Genomic DNA, 20928 nt, shown 5'->3' on the forward strand with positions numbered 1-20928 from the left:
AGAGGGACTCCACAGATGGAGTGCCCATAGCCAAAGGGCAAGAGTCAAAGACAAGTGGAATCAGTGGGCAGCCAAATCCTGCCAAAGGACAGTCACTCCAGCACAAGTCGAGCACAGGGCCCAAGGCACCTGAGAACATCACCTGGCAAAGCACCTGGTAGAACCCCTGCCAGCTTCGATCACAACCTCCAGAAAACATGTCCAAACATCCAGCCATGTGCCCTTGCACCACCAAACTCTGGATAACATGTTGTAGATTTTCTTTTAATCCTTTTGTAATACAATTCAGCATTTTCTTTTTCTGATGCATATCTGGATTGTTCCAAATGGGTGTTAGTTTACATAGGATAAGTGAAGATTTAAAAGATATTTTTTTAAATTCCCACCAAACTGCCAAGGAGCTGCTTTTGCTAAGGCTTTTAAAGCAATTGTGATGCTTAATACAGGAGCTAATATAAAGCGGATCATTTTTTCATAGAATGCTAGCTCTAGGTCCAACCATGAGGTGTCTAATAAGCTTAATTTGATCCATTTTAAAACACACAGTAATCTATTTTATAAGAAGAGGCGATTAAAAGAGTGTTGAAACTCATTCGTGATGGGTTTTTTTTTTGGGTTAGAATAGAATAGAATGCCTTTATAATCACTATACAGTTGTATTTTGAAATGTTTGAATCTAGTGACTTATATCAAGCAGTAGCGGGTTTATTAGGGATCAGTGAGAACATATAGTTGAATTTCAGCAGTACCATCCTTTTAATGGTGGCAACTCTCCCCATGACTAATATGGTTAAAGTTTTCCAACGTGTGAGATCATCCTCTACCATTTTTAGTAGAGGAATATGATTCAGCCATACCAAGTCAATGAACCTTTCTGAAAAATCTAAATATCTAATGTTACTGACCATACCCGAGGGGTGGAGATATTCTGAAAATTACAATTCAGTGGCAGAACTGTTGAATTACTCCAGTTGATGGAGTAGTCTGATGGAGATAAGAATTTATTTTAGAATTAAATTCTTCAGAAGAAAGGTTTGTGAGGTCCTATGAAATAGTAATACATCATCAGCATATACGCATATCTTATGGTCTTTGTTGTCAGTTTGAATGTTTCTATTGCATTAGATTTCTTCTGCTATTGGGTCAACAAAAATGACAAAAAGTTAGCAGGAAAATGGGAAGCCTACCTAGGGCCTTTCTGCAGACTGAAGCTCATTTGAAGATATAGCTTATTAGAGTCAGTTTTATAGTTCATGAATGAGTTGTAGTTTTTTTTTTTAGTTCCAGGTTTCAGTGGGCTGTGTCATGATTCGGCTGTGTGGCAGGCAGGAAGTGGACCCAAACGCAAGCTCACAGAGGCAGGAATGAACTCAAAACACAGCTTTATTGCTGGAGGGAAATGGTGAAACAAACTACACTGGGAAACGATACACTGGTACACAGAGAAACACACGGCCATGAATGAGGTAGAACACGATGCTGAACTGAGGGAGACATGCACATTAATACACAGAGGGTTAACGAAGGAAGTGGGAACACACGGGGAACACAGCTGACACAGATAATCATAACGAGACATGGCAGGGGTAAACATAACACTGACGGGAGACTGTCAAAGTAACACAGGAAGTACAGAGGTGCAGACAGGAGGAGAGAGAGCACAGGCATAGTGGGCTTGGGAAACATGGAATAAAACACAAGGAGGGGAGATGAGGGCTCACAGACACACAGAGGGGCACACAGGGGGTAAAGGTCACAAGGGGAAGTCAAAATAAGGGACAACTTAACAGAACAACCTAGGAACCACGGCATAAATAAAGAACAAAATACAAAACACACGAAAACTAAGAATACTGGGCCAACATGGCCCAGGATCATGACAGGCTGATTATTTAATTATTCAATAATTATTTCAATTTCTGAATATAGTTTGTAGGAAATCAGACTGCTGAAGTAACAGCTATAATGACTGATAAAAACTTTGAAGATTAACTAATGCTAAAGCTCTGACATGAGTTGTGACTGAAACATCCCTTTCACCATTACATGAGCTATATATTCTTTGGTACTTTAAGAGGACTCTGCCAGTGAAGCATTTCCCTCCTCCTGACTTAGTTTCTCTTCACTCTGAGTTTGCTTTTTCAAAGTTTTTACATGTGTTTGTACACACTGGTGATGAAGCTGAATGTTTTTTTTTACCTGTTACAACACGAAAGTAAAATACAAAACAATGCTTCAAAGTTTATTCCTAGTAATAAAAATTTCTCAGAGCAATTACACTTTTTTTCATTTGATGTAATTGTGATGTAAATCTTACATAACTGAAAAAAGAAATAGTGTTTTTATTGTCCTTACTAGCAAAACAGACATTAAAGAATCAGCAGCTACAGAAAAGCTTCAGGACTGCGCCCTGAAAGTCAAAAACACAACCAAGACAAAGCTAGACGAAGCAGTTGAGTTGAGTCAGTTTGAAATTATTTAATTTGTTTATTCATTTACATGTTTCAAGTGAAATAAAACTTTAGTGTAAAAGTGCTGTAGTGAAACAGAAATCCATCTGGTTGCCTAATGTCACCCTAGAGCGCAGGCTGGCAATCTCTTTGAGAATTAGAAACAATGTTGGGTCCCCAGTGATTTTATTGAAAACTTTTACATTAGATAACAAATTGCAAATCATTGCAGTGACCAGCTGTTAACCCATGAGGCTGCAGGTGTTCATGGCAAAGTGAGAGGCAAGTGCCTGGTGAGAGGCAACTGGTCTCCAACCAGTTGCAGTCTGACTTAGACTCACTGCATCTTCTTCAGTTGTCTGTGTTGTATCTCATTGCAACAGGCCACTTGACTCATGTGTTTGTGTTCTGGTTATATTCCTATATTTAAGCAAGGTTGCTGAGTGATTGTGTCATTTGGCAGTTAAATCGCGATCCTGCAACAACTATGTTACTATTTGTGGAGGATTTCCAAATCTCTCTTTCAGATTTATGAGGTTCTGCCTGGACTCTGAATGCAAGTACCTGATGTGAATTTCTATTTTTACAGACGACAACAGATTTGCGATTGTCATCAGTTTACCATAGTTGCTTGATGTTTTATCAAAGATGGAATGGAATTGCCCACTTGATCCCATACAAGTGTAAACTGATGGAGAAACCATGCTGACTCTATTTTTTTTTGTTTGTTTGTTTGTTTTCTTATATTTTGTTGTTTTGAAGTAGCTTTCAAGATGGCAGCTGACTGTGAGTGGTCACAGACCTGGTACCTGTCTTCAACGAGCAACAAGTTTGCAAAATCATTGCACGTAGTCACAACATTTTTAATTGTGCCAGTGTTTTCCCCAGTGTGACTATAGCATACAATCTAGAAAAACAAAGAAAAAAAAGAAAAACTGGAGCAGTCACCACCCAGAAATTCCAGTTTCCAGTTAGAAATGTTAACTGTTAAACACTGGCTCTTTGAGGCTGGATCTGATCCACTGGCAGCTGCAGCTTGATAGCGTTCCTCAGCTTCCTCAGATCAGCGTCCACCTAAGAACAAAAATACCAGAGGACATCAAAAATATTGATCAGACACAATATGCAAGATTATATATGAACATTTTCCCTACATTTGGATGACATAGTTGTCATTATCCTGGTTCTGTGACTCACCTTTTGAGCTTATTTGGCTTTGCGAGTCATTCGTTTGGATTTATGAGATTTTCATATTGTAGTTCTGTATTAGTTAGATCTACTAGAGAATACAAAACTAGAGACTGAGTTTGTTAGTTCAAGTTCTTGGGTCTCATTTTTAGTTCCCCGTGTCTAGTATGTTTCTGATCACATCTTGTGATCAGAAACATACTAGACATCACACTATCTTGTGATTTCCATGAATTCCAAGAATTTCCAAGAGAATTATGTCATTATGTAATAGAAGCCCAGCATCACAATGCTGGCAGCATTGCAACAAGGATGTAGGTGGGGAATCAATCAATATCCACTCTTTAAGTCTGACATCATTAGCTGTTTCCAGGTCCAAAATCCTCTTCATGTCCCAAAGTCAAATGAACTCTGCGGCATCACTGACAGTTAAAAACTGTCTAAATTCATTCATCTTTAATACAATGATCAGTGTGGCTGCTGCACCAGGTATAACAATTAAGTTTAACATTCAGGGACTTACAAAAACAGAATTTATTAAGTGTAACAGAGTTTGAAGTTAGCAGGTAGTTAGCTCGGTAGTTTCTATCTAAAGATTATATACCATGTTCTGACTGAGGGATTTCTGAAAAATTAAAACGTACAGCTCGGCTATCACTTCCAACATAAATGAAGACAGAAAACTAAACAGCAGTGACGTTTGTAGGGTTACTGAAGTTGGGCTAGCTGGTATATAATGATGTGCTATGTGGTGGCTAGCTACAGGGTTATGGTTAGCATAACATAAACACGGTGAAGCTGGAGGACAAACGATAACTTTTTTCCACTCAATAAAAGTTAACATGAGGGTTCCAGATGGTTAGAGTCAAATGCAATTGCATGGCAGGATGCTGTAAACGGACCAAACTTAAGTCAGGAGAACAACTGAGATAATCCATCCACAATACGAGGTTAGTCATTAATATACTGCTGCATGGGCTGGGCTGTAGTTACATCGTAAGGTTTTAAAAAACTGAGCTTTAAAATGTGCTGCCAATGATTAGTGGTAATTTTTTTAGGGGTTGTTCAGATTAAATAGAACAAGAGCCAAAGCATTAAAACATGTTAAAAACACAACAGCCTTAATCAACGCAGAGGGGTTTGGGCCCAGAAGCAGGATTCATACATCATCACTTAAGTGAGGGTATTAATTATAATTGTGTGAATTATGTGTGTAAAATTAATTTGTTTTGTTTGATGTAATATCATATGTGTTGTTATGCAAATATGTATTGTAAAGTGATGTTGTTCTATGAAGCATTCTTTGTCTCTCTATACTGCATGTTAATTACTGAATACAGTGTACAAAATTATGTGATACTGAAGAAGAGAATACTGTGTTTAACACTCTACTGTTACTACTGTTAAATTGAATTACATTAGTAACTAAATTGGTAACTCAAAATATCTCACATTTTTGTGATTAAACAAGTGTTGCAGGCTTGGCAAAACCTGCAAAATATATAAATATATATATATATATATATATATATATATATATATATATTTATATATTGTTGTCAGCATTAATCTCGTTAAAATGATGTTAACGCCATAACCGCATTAACGTGGCAAATCTCCGTACGCGAGTTAATGCGGATAGCTCCATGCTTGGGGCTGCACGGCGCTAACACATTAACGAGCTAACCACGCTAATCCGCATTAACTCACTAAAAGAGATTTGCCGCATTAATGCGGTTATGGCGTCATTTTAACGAGATTAACGCTCACAGCACTAATATATCTATATATACATGCTTACTAAAATAAAAATGTATGGAATTATTTTTGCAATCACACTCACAAACTTGACATTTATTGTTTGTTAAAGTAACACACGCTAGAACATACAGTGCTAACAAAGAGGTGCAAATTATGGGTCATTGCTAGTATGTGTGTGTTAATAAACAGTGTTGGGAAGGTTAGTTTTAAAATGTATTCCACTACAGATTACAGAATACATGCCCCAAAATGTATTTTGTAACGTATTCCATTACGTTACTCAATGAGAGTAATGTATTCTGAATACTTTGGATTACTTAAAATATTAATCATGCTTTTTACAACTAAATGAATGTGCTATTGCTGTGATTTGTCTGTGAAGGTTCTCAGTCATCCAGGTCATCGTAGTCAAAGGAGTTTGCGAAGAAAAGCGTCTGGACTTCTTTAAGTTGCTTGAAGACGTTTCACCTCTCATCCGAGAAGCTTCTTCAGTTCTAAGGTCAAATGGCGAGAGTCCCAGATTTAAACCCAGTGGGAGTATCCCCAAAGAGGGACAAAGGACCCCTGGTGATCCTCTAATCACATGAGCCAAGGTGTGAAAGCGGGTGTGGGACCTAATCAGCCAGGGTTTCGGGTGAGCTCTTGGCTCATGTGATTAGAGGATCACCAGGGGGTCCTTTGTCCCTCTTTGGGGGGAAACTCCCACTGGGTTTAAATCTGGGACTCTCGGCCATTTGACCTTAGAACTGAAGAAGCTTCTCGGATGAGAGGTGAAACATCTTCAAGCAACTTAAAGAAGTCCAGACGCTTTTCTTCGCAAACTCCTTTGACATTGCTGTGATTTATTACTATTATGGATGGCTATTCGCCATACCAATATAAACTAGATTTTTAAATCTTAATATAAATTGAGTAACAGTAGGGTGGACATTAGGTAAGGCTCCACTTTTTGCTCATATAGAAAACTATTCCGAGCGTATATAAAACAGGTCCGTGGCTCCGAACCGCAAAGCCGTAAAACCATAAAGGGACCTCTGGCTAATACGTCAGGTTCCATGTCGGGCTCGTAGCCGAAAACTAGCTTTACTTTGTTGTCTGGGTCAACTTTGCTAGTGAGAGACAGAGAGAGGCGTTGAAAGGCTGCTCCAACAGAACTTATTGTTTCGGAGGAAAACACGAACACAGTGTACAGTCGAGTCTTGATAGCTTACTTAAATCTGGGCTCATCAGGCACTCTTTTTGGCTGCGGTGGTTATTATTATATTTACATGCTTCCAGCTCCCGTTTCTGGTCAGTGACAACTGGTACTTTTGGACTCTCCTTTTTCTCCCTCCCTCACTCACAGACACATAACGTGTATGGCAGTCCATTCTCCCTGCAGCACGGACTACACTGCCCATGAGGCTACATTCTTTAGGGCTATGACTGTAACACTCTGCCTATTGCCTTCATATTAAATAACTTTTTGAATAATAATTTAAAAAAATATTTCTTCACGTCATTATGCGGGCTGCAAGTAGGGGTGACATGGACCGTGAGATTGAGACACAGGCATTAGAGCCTCTTAATGCGTGTTTTGTTTGGGTTTCCACCGGCGTGGAATTACCAAAAATAGAGAGGGCACAGCCTAACATATGAAACAGGAAAACACCGCCGTGTAATCCATTTATATCAACAAAGTAACTGTATTCTAAATATCACCTTTTTAAACGGTAATACAGTTACTAATATTTTGTATTTTAAAAACATAACGCTGGTACATGTATTCCGTTACTCCCCAACACTGTTTATAAAATATATATGAATTACTGCAATACAAACAGAGGAAATTAATTCTCTGGATTAGATTTAAGATAATAAAAATGAACAGTTATTTTTTCTTTTTGTCGAATGACAACTCACAATGAAACTATCACTATTTAAAGCCTAAAAACATCAGTGCTGTGTCTTCATCACCTTGCTAGCTCGTCTCTGAGCTCATTGTACTTTTTAATGTCAAATCTCTGTCCTGAGGCTTTCTTGTGGAAGTAGTGGAGTAACTGACGATCCCTCACCTGTGGACAGATGAAGTCCTGCAAACACACGAAAGCTGTCAGTGACACACTTCTAACCTGAACTTCTAACCTTTCTGTCATACATATCCCATTCTAATTGTGGACGTTAATATTAATCATGACCAAAGTTTCATATAATAAAGTCAGTCATCCCTGTTAACCAAAAACTCAGGCTTCAGACTGCTCTAATCACTCTGATTATGTTAATTTGGCACAGATTTTCTTGTATGGTCACCGACACAGTCAGTCAGAATGAAGGTGGGTTTTTCATACATGTGAGTTGTAAAGAAACAGGAACTTATTTCTGACAAAACTGCAGCAATGCCCAGTATGAGATAAATATGGATTATTGTGAATTGTGAATCATGCAAAGTTACTCTAAAAGAGTTCAGGATTATAAAAATAAAGAACTGAAAATAAACAGAACAAACTCATCTTGATGCATGCTCAATCATCCAGGTAAGTAAATCCCCAAAAGTTGCGGATTTAAAAGTATCTGGATGTAGCGTTTTCAGTGGGAGAAATGTTTCATCACTCATCCAAGTGACTTCTTCAGTCTCAGCTGACTGCAGGATTGGGGAAACCTGCAGTCAGCAGGCTGACTGTGAACCACACCTGTTTTCACACCTTGGCTTGTGTGAATAGGCAGAGGATCAAAAGGGGTCCATGACCCTCTTAGGGACACTCCCATAGAGCTTAAAATCTGGGACTCTCCACCAATGGCTCTTAGAACTTAAGAAGCTTCTCGGATGAAAGGTGAAAAGTCTTCAAGAAACCTAAAGAAGTCCAGGTGCTTTTCTTTCCAAGCTCCTTAGACCAGAGGTTCCCAAGGTGTGGGGCCCGCCCCCTAGGGGGGGTGCAGAGCCATTGCAGGGGGGGGCGCGGTATGAAAAGAAAAAAAAAAAAAAGAACGCTTAAACACTGCTAGCATAATGGACAGGTTTTTGACGGGGCTCCCACACAAATGCAAAGCAGGAGATGAAGCATCGCCAAATATGTTTCCAAACCAACTTCCTTCCAAGCCAAAGACTAGAAAATATGGTGAAGCATATCTTCCCTTTGGCTTCACCTGCACAAGTGCCGAGGTAGGTCTCCCCTGCAAATAGTTTTCCCTGCGTCGGGAGCAGCGCTGGGCTCTCCAAATCACGGCGAAACAGTATCCCACATTCTTGATTTTTAGTTCACAAACACTTCTTGTAATAACTAACTACTCCTGACATTTTGGACATGTTAGCTCTTTATGCAGTAAAGTTACAGTGGGATACAAATAATATCAGGCTGATCCTGCCGTAATTTGTTCCCCCTGTTCAAATCACGGACAAACAGTATCCCACAGTTGTTTATGTGTTTAAACCCATTTTGCACAGAGAGGCATTTTTTGAAAAATGTATTGACAGCAATGTTGAATATTATTACACAGGAAAACAACAACTACACGTAAAATAATCACACCATGACGCGTCTGCCTTTCTAAATGGAGGGACAGTAACTGCGTGTGTATATGTAAGCGTGTAAAACCTGAAGATAGTCAGATTAACAGTAACAGTATTTTGTCTCTATCTGCCATTCTGCAATTCATCTCATGTAAACAATAACGTGGCGCACAGCGTGACGTGAAAAGAGGCACATACCTTTGACGTTGCGTGACGAACTCTGTATTCCTCGTCCACACATTTTTCTTGTAAAACAAAGGGGGGCCTGGCAAAAAAAGTTTGGGAACCACTGATCTATAGTAACATTAAACGACCAGTGGGTGGCAAGGTATGGAGTGACACATCAGTGTCCAATGTAGTGGTTTATGTGCAAGTATACCATCAACACTGACACAAATACAAGAAAACAGCCTTTGAATAGCTGCCCACGGTAGTGATCACTATGCATGACAGGGTTAACCTCAACTGGTGCAATGGGTTGCTTCTCATTTCTTAAACAACCATGTCGAAAGACACATCTTGTGGTCGTGGAAAAGATATTAGTGTATTTGAGAAGGGTCAAATCATTGGCAGCCATCAAGCAGAGAAAACATCTAAGGCACAGGTGTCGAAGTCCAGGCCTCGAGGGCCGGTGTCCTGCAGGTTTTGGATGTGACCTTGATCCAACACAGCTGATTCAAATGGCTAAATTACCTCCTCAACATGTCTTGTAGTTCTCCAGAGGCCTGGTAATGAACTACTCATTTGATTCAGGTGTGTTCACCCAGGGTGTTATCTAAAACCTGCAGGACACCGGCCCTCGAGGCCTGGACTTCGACACCCCTGATCTAAGGAGATTGCAGAAACTACTAAAATTGGGTTAAGAACTGTCCAGTGCATTATTAAAAAGTGGAAGGATAGTGGGGACCCATTGTATTCATGGAAGAAATGTGGCTGGAAAAAAATCCTGAATGATCATGATCGGCGATCACTTAAACATTTGGTGAAATCAAATCGAAGAAAAACAACAGTAGAACTCAGGGCTATGTTTAATACTGAAAGTAAGAGCATTTCCACACGTACAATGCGAAGGGTACTCAAGGGATTGGGACTGAACAGCTGTGTAGCCATAAGAAAACCACTAATCAGTAAGGTAAACAGGAAAAAAGGCTTCAATTTGCTAGGGACCATGAAGATTGGACTCAGAAGCAATGGAAGGTCATGTGGTCTGATGAGTCCAAATTTATCCTGCTCCAGAGTGATGGTCGCATCAGGGTAAGAAGTGAGTCAGATGAAGTGATGCACCCATAATGCCTAGTGCCTACTGTACAAGCCTGTGGGGGTAGTGCTACGATCTGGGGTTGCTGCAGTTGGTCAGGTCTAGGTTCAGCAACAGAATGTGCTCCAAGAATGAGGTCAGCTGACTATCTGACTATACAAGGTTATTCCATCAATGGGTTTTTTCTTCCCTGATGGTACGGGCATATTCCAAGATGACAATGCCAGGATTCATCAGGCTCAAATTGTGAAAGAGTGTGATGGCCAACCCATGTGTGAAAATTATGTGTCATGCTCCCAGAACCAGAGTCCAGACCTTAACCCCATTGAGAATCTTTGGGATGTGCTGGAGAAGGCTTAAACTCTACTATCATCACTGCAAGTTCTTGGTGAAAAATTAATGCAACATGGAAATAAATTGTGTGACATTGCAGAAGCTTATCGGAACAATGCCACAGTGAATGCGTGCCGTAATCAAAGCTAAAGGCAGTCCTGTCATGGTCCCCGTGCCTGCCCGGCTGGCCCTGTGTTGCTACATGTGTTTTGCTTTTGTCTCTCTCTCCTTTCACTCTCTCTACACGCTGCCTGGGCGGAGCTCATTGTGGGCTCCCGCCCCTGGCCTTCACCACCTGCAAGCAATCACCTGTGGCTCCTCACCTCGTTTGCTCTCACTACTTAAGGCAGTGACTGAGAGCACCTCGCCGCTGGACTATTGAGTAACGCTCGTCAGTGCTACTTTAGCCTAAGCCAATTTTGAGTTCTCTTCGTGAAAATTCTCCATGTTAATGTTAATTCTTGATCTCTATGTACAGATTCTTCGTGCTCGGTTTGGAAGTTTGGACACCGAAGCCTGTTCGTGAGTGCAGCAGTGAGAGTGGCGTGTGTGAGAAAAGGACCTTTCCAAGTGAATTGTGCTGTTCGTGTGGAGCTGAGCAAGAGAGGACGCTTTCCTGATTCTTCCCTGTACCCCTGGGAACCTTGGACCCTTTTCCCCTCACCTGTATATAGTGCACCGGGAGTGTGTAAATAAAATTCAGTTTTCTGTAATTTCAGTCTGCGCCTGAGTCCTCCCTGTTCCTTCGTGACAAGTCCAATGAAATATTAGAGTGTGTGACTTTTTTTTGGTGGCAACTTTTTTTTGGGCCCTGCAGTGTATGTTCCGATCATTAGTATGATTCCTGGTACTCCTAAAAATATTTGTCTTTAACAATCTTATAAGGATCAAAGTGATGACAGTATCTAATACAACTGCTGAGCTACCCCAATTCAGCTGCTATATCCAGTTATGGGAAACACAGTATATTAAATTTTATTTATATAGCACCTATCAAGACAAAGATCACAAAGTGCTTCAAAACAACAACAAAAAGCATAAAAAAAAAGAAAAGAAAAAAGAGTTAACTACATGCCAGTCTGAAAAGATGAGTCTTTAGTTGTTTCTTAAAAGAGACCATGGAGTCTACAGATCTCAGGTTCAGGAAGGAGAGAGTTCCTGAGTCTGGGGTGACAGGATGATACTTAACTTGGCAATATTTCCCAAGTGTTAAAAACAAGATTGAACCAGAGATTGACATGATATGAATTTCCAAAGTGAGAGCAGAGTCAAAACTTACCCCAAAATTCCTCATAGCAGATTTAGCAAATGTTGCAAGAGGATCGAGAGCTTTAATTACCTTAGGTACAAATCTTCCAGGTGCACAGACATTGACTTCCATTTTTGTTTTTTTGTTTTTTTCATTTAGTTGGAGAAAGTTGTCAGCCATCCAACGTTTAATTCAGTCTAAGCAGCGATTTAGAATCTGCAGCTTAGAAACATCTTGGCCTTAAACGAGATAGATTACTGAAGTCATCTCCATAACAGTGATAGCAAATGCTTTTAAAGGTGCTCAACATATGTTGAATAGGGAGCAGATATAATAGAAATAATAAGGGCACCAAAACAGAACCTTGTGGCACACCAAAAAAATAAAAGAAGAAGGAAAAGACCTGTACTTAAAAATAGCCACAGAAAAGCCTTAGGATAAGTCGTTATTTGGCAAATGTTAAAGTTCAAGACAGCAAAATTAGAAAACAATTACACTGAATGACTATGGTTTTTTTGAAAGGGTTGCAAAGAGAAAACCTCTAAAGAGAGTGTGACAGCACAGCTTAGGCTTGCAAAGTTGTATCGTAACAAACCACAAGACCTCTGGAAAAACCTGTGCTGCCAGAGGACCCTTGCACCTTGCAATTTTTTAGACAACCATGAATTCCTCTGTAGTATTCTTGAGTATTCTAGAGTCAAATGTGAGGCCATCTGTCTGACTGCTAAAGCTTGGATAAAACTGAGTGATGGAGCAGGACAGCAGCAAATCAGGCAGAATGGTCACAGTGTTGCAATGGCTCATTGAAAGTCCAGACCTCAACCCAACTGCAATGCTTAACACAATACGAATGCCTACAAACCTAAATTAACTGATCCAAAGAAGAGTGGGCCAAAATTACTCCGCAATGTAGTGAGAGACATGGGGTAAGTCATAAAAAAAGGACTGTGTGATTGTCCTCCATACATACATACATTTTGTGCCATTTCATCGAGGAGCATTCTAAGCAGAAAAGCCCAGTTCTCCCTCTCCCAAGACACCTCCTCCAACTTAAGTGACGAAACCCTGAAGCTTTTGTTGGCCTGCAAAAAACCCCCATCCATGCCTTCAGTATGAGCTTGAGCGGTACATATAAGTAATTGTAAAAGACTGGAAATGTGTATACTCGTGTTTCTATGTATCTATTCTGACTGACCAGTTTAAAGACTCACTGAGACTTGCATCTATGTTAGTATTGGAAACTAAAGATCATCAACTTTTGAATTAATTTGGCCTACGTCTAGTGTAATTTTGATCATTAGCAGTGGTCACTCATGTTTGTATAAGGATTGAAGATACTCCATGACTCAAACTACGACCTTGTCCAGGTAGCTCATTTGATAGTGACTCTATTATCAGTGTGGACAGATGATTGTAAGTGAGCAAGCATGTAACAGGAAAGGCATGGATGGGGATTGAACCCATGACCTTTAGTTTACGAGACCAACGCCTTACCCCTTGGCCACCATGCCTTGTCTGCTGTATATACACTTGCACATATACAGAGACTCTTTCCCTTGAAATTTTGTCAAATCAGATTAAATCAGAGGGCAGTTATAATTATAACAAAGTATGAGGACACAGAATACTGAGTTCAGAGCCAGATCTAAAGAATGGGCCAAACCAAACGCCTGTCTAACACTTTGTGTTCATACTAAAGGCATGAATGGGGATTAAACCCATGATCGTTGGTTGACAAGACCAACACCTTACCACTTGGTTACCACACCTAACCCCTAACCCTTTAACACCTTCTAACAAAATTCATTATGTGTCAAATACTTATTTTACCTGCTATAGTGGAAAGACCAGCCTAAAGTTCTGTGAAAACTAAGTTTTTTCAGAACTGAATGAACACAAGTATTTTTTCCATTACATATATGCCTAAGCAATGGCTGAAATGTAAACAGTAAATCTACTAAAACAACTTGTCTTTTAGTGCTAAACTGGTCTCTAATTGGACTCATTAATTTGTCATAGTTAAGTCTGCCTTTATCGTCAAACTGGAGCTTCATGCTTTAGGTATCATGTATGATTTTAATAATTAATAGTGTGCCCAAGAATAAAAAAGTAAAAAAAATAATAATAATGCATGTGAAATATTAATAACTCACAATTTTAAAAAGTTAGTTTGACTTCACTATTCAGCCTTTACAGTGAAGTCTCCAGCCTGGTAGACAGCAAAGGCACACTTGAAACCTGCACACTGGAGAATTTTTCAAAAAGTGCAATTTCAATTACAGTGTGTGCAAGCAGAATTTTTGAAAAAAACAAAAAATAGGCATCTCAAATAAAGTCCAAAAATTCAAATAACATATAATATTATTAACATAAAAGTGTTAAAAAGTAAGCTGACCTCAAACCTAAGAAGTTGATGCCAGCCCAGCAGACAGCAGTTTCACACTTGACTTCAACAACTTAACAAATTTTTTAATGTGGGACTAGCAGCATTACAGAGACCATTACAGATAACATCCAAAACTACAAGTAAAAGAAATGAAGTATTTTCAGGCACCAGCTTATCAAGATGCGTCTGACTATCAGACTTTCTAGTCTCAAATGTGAACACGGTGGTTCAGCATATTGCATCTTCACATCTAATCCTCAAATATTTAATTATATGATTCATGTTTAACTTGATTTCTCCAACAAAAGGCTAGGGGTGGGCTAGATATCGAATAAACTCAATATATAAACTATATAAACTGGTATTGCAAGTTTTTCCACGCAGAATGGTTTAAAGGGCTTTATCGCAGCCATCGAGTATAAGTTGCCATGGAAATATTAAAATTCTGGGGTCAACGGATGCCAAATCACATGACTAATTTAAGACACAGAAACAACATGCAGCCACCCTGACTCTAAATTTAAACTTGTGTTGAAAGTGCAGACATCAAACTATAGAATAATTTTTAAATTGTGTTGATAGGTCACGTAAAATCAGAGTTATGATAAAAAAAAAATAGCCACATGTGACTACGATACGGATTGCATTGCTTAACACCAGGTCATTAATGAACAATTCCTTCGTCCTAAATGACTTTTTTCTTTCATCAAGGCGAGATTTCTTGTTCCTGACGGAGACTTGGATACGCCCCGGGGAGTCCTTTTCCTTTTCAGAACTTCTTCCCCTGGGCTGTGCCTTTCTGAGCTCTCCCAGGACCTCGGGTAGAGGTGGAGGGCTAGCCTTGTCATATGACAAGAACTCTACAGAACTCCAAAATCTTATCCATGTCTTCATCACTTCTAGATTGAACTATTGCAACTCTCTTTACCTTGGCCTCCAACTCACCCTTCTTCAGCGCCTGCAATTAGTCCAAAATGCGGCAGGATGCCTCTTAACCGGCACCAGAAGGCATGAGCATATCACCCCTGTCCTCGCTAACTTACACTGGCTTCCCGTCAAATATCACATTGATTTCAAAATCCTTCTGTTCACTTTTAAATTTCTAAATAACCTGGCCCCTAGCTACTTAACTGATCTCCTTGATCTGTACAACCCAAAGAGAGCACTAAGATCCTCCAGCCAACTGCTCCTAATGCAACCAAGGTCTCGTTTAAAAACCAGGTGTGACCATGCTTTGGCAATTGCCGCCCCTAGACTCTGGAATACTCTTCCAGTCGATATCCGTACATCGGAATCAATTCAATCGTTCAAATCACACTTAAAAACACACCTGTTCAACTTAGCTTTTGAAGCAAATTAGTTTGACTTTCATTCGGCCTGCACTACACCATGTAAATGTAATTTTAATCATAATTGTACTATTTGTACCTTGTTCTGCCCGCATTGTGGTTTTATTGTGAAGCACTTTGATGTACACTAGTCTTTTAAATGTGCTATAGAAATAAACTTTGACTTGACTTGACTTGCAAAACTTGTACATAGGTTATTAAAATGCTCAATTTATGTTTTCAATTTCAAGTCATAAAAATGATTCATTAAACAGAAGAGCAGCGACATGGCTGCAGGTCTCCACAACTCCGGCCATACAGGTGCAGTGGGCGGCTTCAACCTTCCCTGTGATGCTCACAATGACCCATGGCTGCAATGCCGGTTCATTCAGTCTTTGAGAGTGCAGTACCTGAAACACACACAAAGTTCATTTAATGACAAGAACTAATGAGTCAAGGCCGACACAGATGTGTTTTATCTACTTTATCATAAATGTAACAAAGTGTTTAGAAAGTTAGCACATACATGTAATTTTTCATTTTTTTTATGCATCCATCTATACAACGCTGCATGTTATATTCTAAATCAGCCTGTTCTCTCTCAGAAACCTGCCTGCAGAAAGTCAAAGGAGTTTGCAAAGAAAAGCGTCTGGACTTCTTTAAGTTGCTTGAAGACGTTTCACCTCTCATCCGAGAAGCTTCTTCAGTTGGACTCTTCAACTGAAGAAGCTCGGATGAGAGGTGAAACGTCTTCAAGCAACTTAAAGAAGTCCAGACGCTTTTCTTTGCAAACTCCTTTGACTACGATGACCTGGATGACTGAGAACCTTCACAGACATATTGCCTGCAGAAAATGAACCTAAAGTATGTAATGCAAGGATGTAATCACTTTCAAGATGGAGAAAGCATAAAGTGACAATTATGAATCACTTAATATGATAAGGAGATTCTGCAGGTCATTAATCAATGTATAAAATTAAAATAAAATGTATTTTTAGTGACACAGGATACAAATATGGAAGCAAGATGTATAATTAGAATTATTTATAATAAATATGAATAAATTATTGCAATTTCTTTGACCATAAAGAATAACTAAATCCTTCAGGACAATGTCACATCAATGCACTGAACTCACTATGTTATCCCTCTAACAGCCTCCACATGTTCTCACTGTAATTTCCGCCTCATGAATGAATTTATGCTGCACTAATCTGAATGTTTGCAGTGAAATCAAACGCATTTCACACGCAGTACTCGAGCTGACTTACCTTTGTTTGAATGACGACTTGTATGCGCTGACTCCACAGATAAGGTACACAGATAAGACACCTTGGACACTCATCCCCCCACCTCCCCCTCTCCCACCACCACAGACCCATCACCACCATCAAAGACTTCAACCACAACACCCCCCTCCTCATCCCACACCAAGGAGGATTTCTCACCACCTTCTCCCACCACAACCCTTCATATTCATGAAGCCGATCTGAGGAAGCAGTTTAAGAGCCTGAATGCTTGGAAAGCTCCTGGCCCAGACGGTGTGTCTCCTGCCACTCTCAGACAGTGTGCAAACGAGCTGGCCCCGGTGTTTTCTGGCATTTTCAACTCCTCACTGCAGGCATATCATGTGCCTGCCTGCTTCAAGTCCTCCACCATAATCCCTGTCCCCAAGAAGTCAAGGATCTCTGGACTAAATGACTACAGACCTGTGGCTCTGACATCTGTGCTCATGAAGTCATTTGGGCGCCTGGTTCTCTCCTACCTCAAGACCCTCACGGCCCCCCTCCTGGACCCCCAGCAGTTTACATACAGAGCCAACAGGTCTGTAGATGATGCTATCAACATGGCTCTACACTTCATCCTGCAGCATCTGGACTCCCCAGGAACCTACGCCAGGATCCTGTTTGTGGACTTGAGCTCTGCCATCAACACCATCCTTCCAGACCATCTCCAAGGCAAGCTTTCCCAGATGAATGTGCCTGATCCCATCTGCCGTTGGATCGCTGACTTCCTGACGGACAGGAAGCAGCATGTGAGGCTGGGGAAGAATGTCTCGGACTCCCGGACCATCAGCACCGGCTCCCCTCAGGGCTGTGTTCTTTCTCCTCTGCTCTTCTCCTTGTACACTAACTGCTGCACCTCCACCCACCAGTCTGTCAAGCTAATTAAGTTTGCAGATGACACCATCATTATTGGACTCATCTCAGACGGGGATGAGTCTGCCTACAGGAGGGAGGTTGAACATCTGATGTCATGGTGCAGGCACAACAATCTGGTGCTGAACGCCCAGAAGACAGTGGGGATTATTGTGGACTTCAGGAAGCACACAGCCCCCAATCATCCTGACTGACACCCTTATCACCACTGTGGACTCATTCCACTTCCTGGGTACCACCATCACCCAGGGACTTAGGTGGGAGCCCACCATCACCTCCGTCACAAAGAAGGCGCAGCAGAGGATGTACTTCCTGAGGCATCTGAAGAAATTCTACCTGCCAACATGGACGATGCGATTATGCAATTCTACACTGCAATCATCGAGTCCATCCTCACCTTCTCCATCACCGTGTGGTACGCTGGAGCCACTATCAGGGACAAACAGAGACTGCAGCGTGTTGTGCGCTCTGCTGAGAAGGTGATTGGCTGCAGACTCCCATCTCTGCAGGACCTGTACACCTCCAGGACACTGGGGCGTGCAGCTCGGATCACGGCTGACCCTTCTCACCCTGGACACAGTCTGTTTGACCTGCTCCCCTCAGGCAGGAGGCTCCGGTCCATTCACACCAGAACCTCTCGCCATAAGAACAGTTTCTTCCCCTCTGCTGTTGGACTCATGAACAATAACCACATGACTGTTCCCACCACAAACACATGACCCTATACTGTGTTGTCTACACCTGTTCCATTTTTGCCCCACAGGGCTGTGTGCTGAGCCCCCTCCTGTATTCTCTCTACACCCACGACTGCAGTTCGACCCACAACGACAATCTTATCATCAAGTTTGCTGATGACACCACGGTAGTCGGACTCATCTCAAAGGGAGACGAGGCAGAGTACAGAGAGAAAGCCCTGAAGCTGGCAGCCTGGTGTTCAGAAAACAACCTGGCACTGAACACTAAGAAAACCAAAGAGCTCATTGTCGACTTCAGGAGACACAGCACCGACTTAGCCCCCCTTTAGGTCAACGGGGAGTGAACTCACACATGCACCGATAACACAGCCCCCCACCCCCAATTTTTTTCTTCCCATTTCCTCTATGAACCACCACTGTGCAATACCAATTCTATGTGCAATAACCCAACTGTATATACACAACACTATTTATTACATATTACTTTTTTAAAACCGGCTTGTATATTTGTACATTTTATACATATATATATATATATATATATATGTATTTTTTTTCCCTCTGTTAATACTGGCCATATGTATATAGCGCTGCAGAACTGTACCCCCCTCCCCAGCATGTTTGCACTGAGTAGGAGATGCTCTGTATCTCATTGTACAACTGTATAGTGACAATAAAGGCATTCTATTCTATTCCATTCTATTCTAATTACCTGCGTACATGTATATATCAATCTGCTTAGCACTTTTAACTTTTACTTTTATGTTTATTTAAGTGTTTTTCTTACAGTATGTTTTGCACTAAGTACAGCAGCATTTTCCTAATGTTATTAACCTATTCAGCATTTGGCAATAAAACCCTTTCTGATTCTGATTAACAGACATCATTAGTGAACTGTCGTGCTGTTACTGAGTCTAAAAAAAAAATCAGTACTTTGCCTACCTCAAGCCTTGCATATAGGCATGTGTACTATTCAGGCTCATAGGAACGGCACGGATGGGGATCGAACCCATGATCTTTGGTTTACGAGACCAACGCCTTACCACTTGGCCACCATGCCTCATTTTGGCCACATACACTTGCACACATACAGAGACTCTTTTTCTTAAAATTTTATCAAATCAGATTAAATCGCCTTCCAGTTATAATTGTAAGAAACTCTGGCGACACAAAATGGAGAGTTCAGAGCCAGATCTGAAGAATGGGCCAAACAGAAACTGACCAATGCATATGACTTAGATAGGAATCATTGCTCACTACAAACACTTTGTCTCGTACTAAAGGCCTGTACGGGGATTGAACCCATGAGCTTTGGTTTACAAGACCAATGCCTTACCACTTGGCCACCATGCCTCAAAACTTGCTGATGTTCATATGTTGAGAGAAGCATCACACTTGAGGCATAAATCTAATTCCGTGTCCTCATCAAATATGCTTCCAAACCAAGTTCCTTCTAAGCCAAAGACTAGAAAATATGATGAAGCATATCTTGCCTTTGGTTTCACCTGCACAACGGTGTGTAGTGAGGAGAGGCTGGGGTGTGTTCTCTGTCTTAAAGTGCTAGCTTCTGACAGTTTAAAGCTTAACAAGCTAAGACGACACTTGGAGACAAAACATCCAGAGCACAAAGACAAGACAGTGGATTTTTTTTTTTTTTTTTTTTTTTACACAAAAACTTTTCAATTGTCATGCTCAACCAGGGCACTAGACTAACTTTTTCCAGTTGTGCCTAACTTTTTTCTTAGGTGCACCAGCACAAAAGTAAGGTACAGCATCCTGCGTTGCCATTGCTCCTGACTACGGTAGCCGTAATTCTCCAACAATCCATCAAGCGGTGCGGCTTCGTAGCTTACCAAAGTCATACTAAAACATTTTTTGACAGATTTGTGAGCACCGTGTACCACATAAAATCGGTTCAAGGTCAGTAAGCACAAACAGAATTCATACATAAGGCGCACTGTTGATTTTGGAGAAAATTAAAGGAATTAATACTTCCCTGTGCTATGGATATGGTTTCAACTATGATTGATGACACAATAGCCAGCAAACTGCGGGCCACTCCTCTGTCCAATAATACCATTACATTGCAGGTACATTTATAATATGTCAAAGGACATAGAAGAGCAGTTTAATGATAAAGAGCGTGACAGCCGCTTTTCTCTCTAGATGGATGAAGAACTCTTTAAAATCACTGACTCTTACTTGAAAGAGGCTGAGCTGAAATGGGAGGACTGCGTGGGATCTGCACAGACAGGGCACGGGCTATGGCTGAGAAACAAGGAGGGCTGCAAGCATTCATCAAGCACGTCTCCCCCAATGTGCAGTGGATGCACTGTATCATACACCACGAAGCACTGGCGTCTAAACAGCTGAGTCCTGAGCTGAATGACGTAGGGGTGGCTGTAGCTCAGGTGGCAGAGCAGGTCAGCCACTAATCAGAAGGTCGGTGGTTCGATCCCAGGCTGCATCCTGGCTGCATGCCAAATATCCTTGGGCAAGATACTAACCCCATGTTTGCCTACTGGTGGTGGTCAGAGGGCCCGGTGGGGCGAGCCACACAGCCATTTAGTAGAGCTCGATGTCTCGAGGCCACTTTTATGTGGTCTTGTCTTGGTCTCGGTCTTGTCTTGGTCT

At 41.0% G+C, this 20928-nt stretch overlaps 1 long non-coding RNA gene and 2 other non-coding genes across 3 annotated transcripts; all 3 read right to left on the bottom strand.

The window, feature by feature from the left end:
- Window positions 1–1365: 1365 nt before the first annotated feature.
- On the bottom strand, window positions 1366–7797 carry LOC120435691. Its single transcript, XR_005609841.1, has 2 exons — window positions 7356–7797; window positions 1366–3524 (listed from the first exon to the last, which is right to left on the bottom strand). It is a non-coding gene; the product is annotated as an uncharacterized LOC120435691 (long non-coding RNA).
- A 5368-nt stretch (window positions 7798–13165) lies between these two features.
- trnat-cgu lies at window positions 13166–13237 on the bottom strand. Its single transcript has one exon. It is a non-coding gene; the product is annotated as a tRNA-Thr (tRNA).
- Window positions 13238–19282: 6045 nt separating this feature from the next.
- Window positions 19283–19354, bottom strand: trnat-cgu. The gene has a single exon. It is a non-coding gene; the product is annotated as a tRNA-Thr (tRNA).
- Window positions 19355–20928: the final 1574 nt, after the last annotated feature.

Source organism: Oreochromis aureus, linkage group 3, assembly GCF_013358895.1.
Source record: "Oreochromis aureus strain Israel breed Guangdong linkage group 3, ZZ_aureus, whole genome shotgun sequence".
NCBI lineage: Eukaryota > Metazoa > Chordata > Actinopteri > Cichliformes > Cichlidae > Oreochromis > Oreochromis aureus.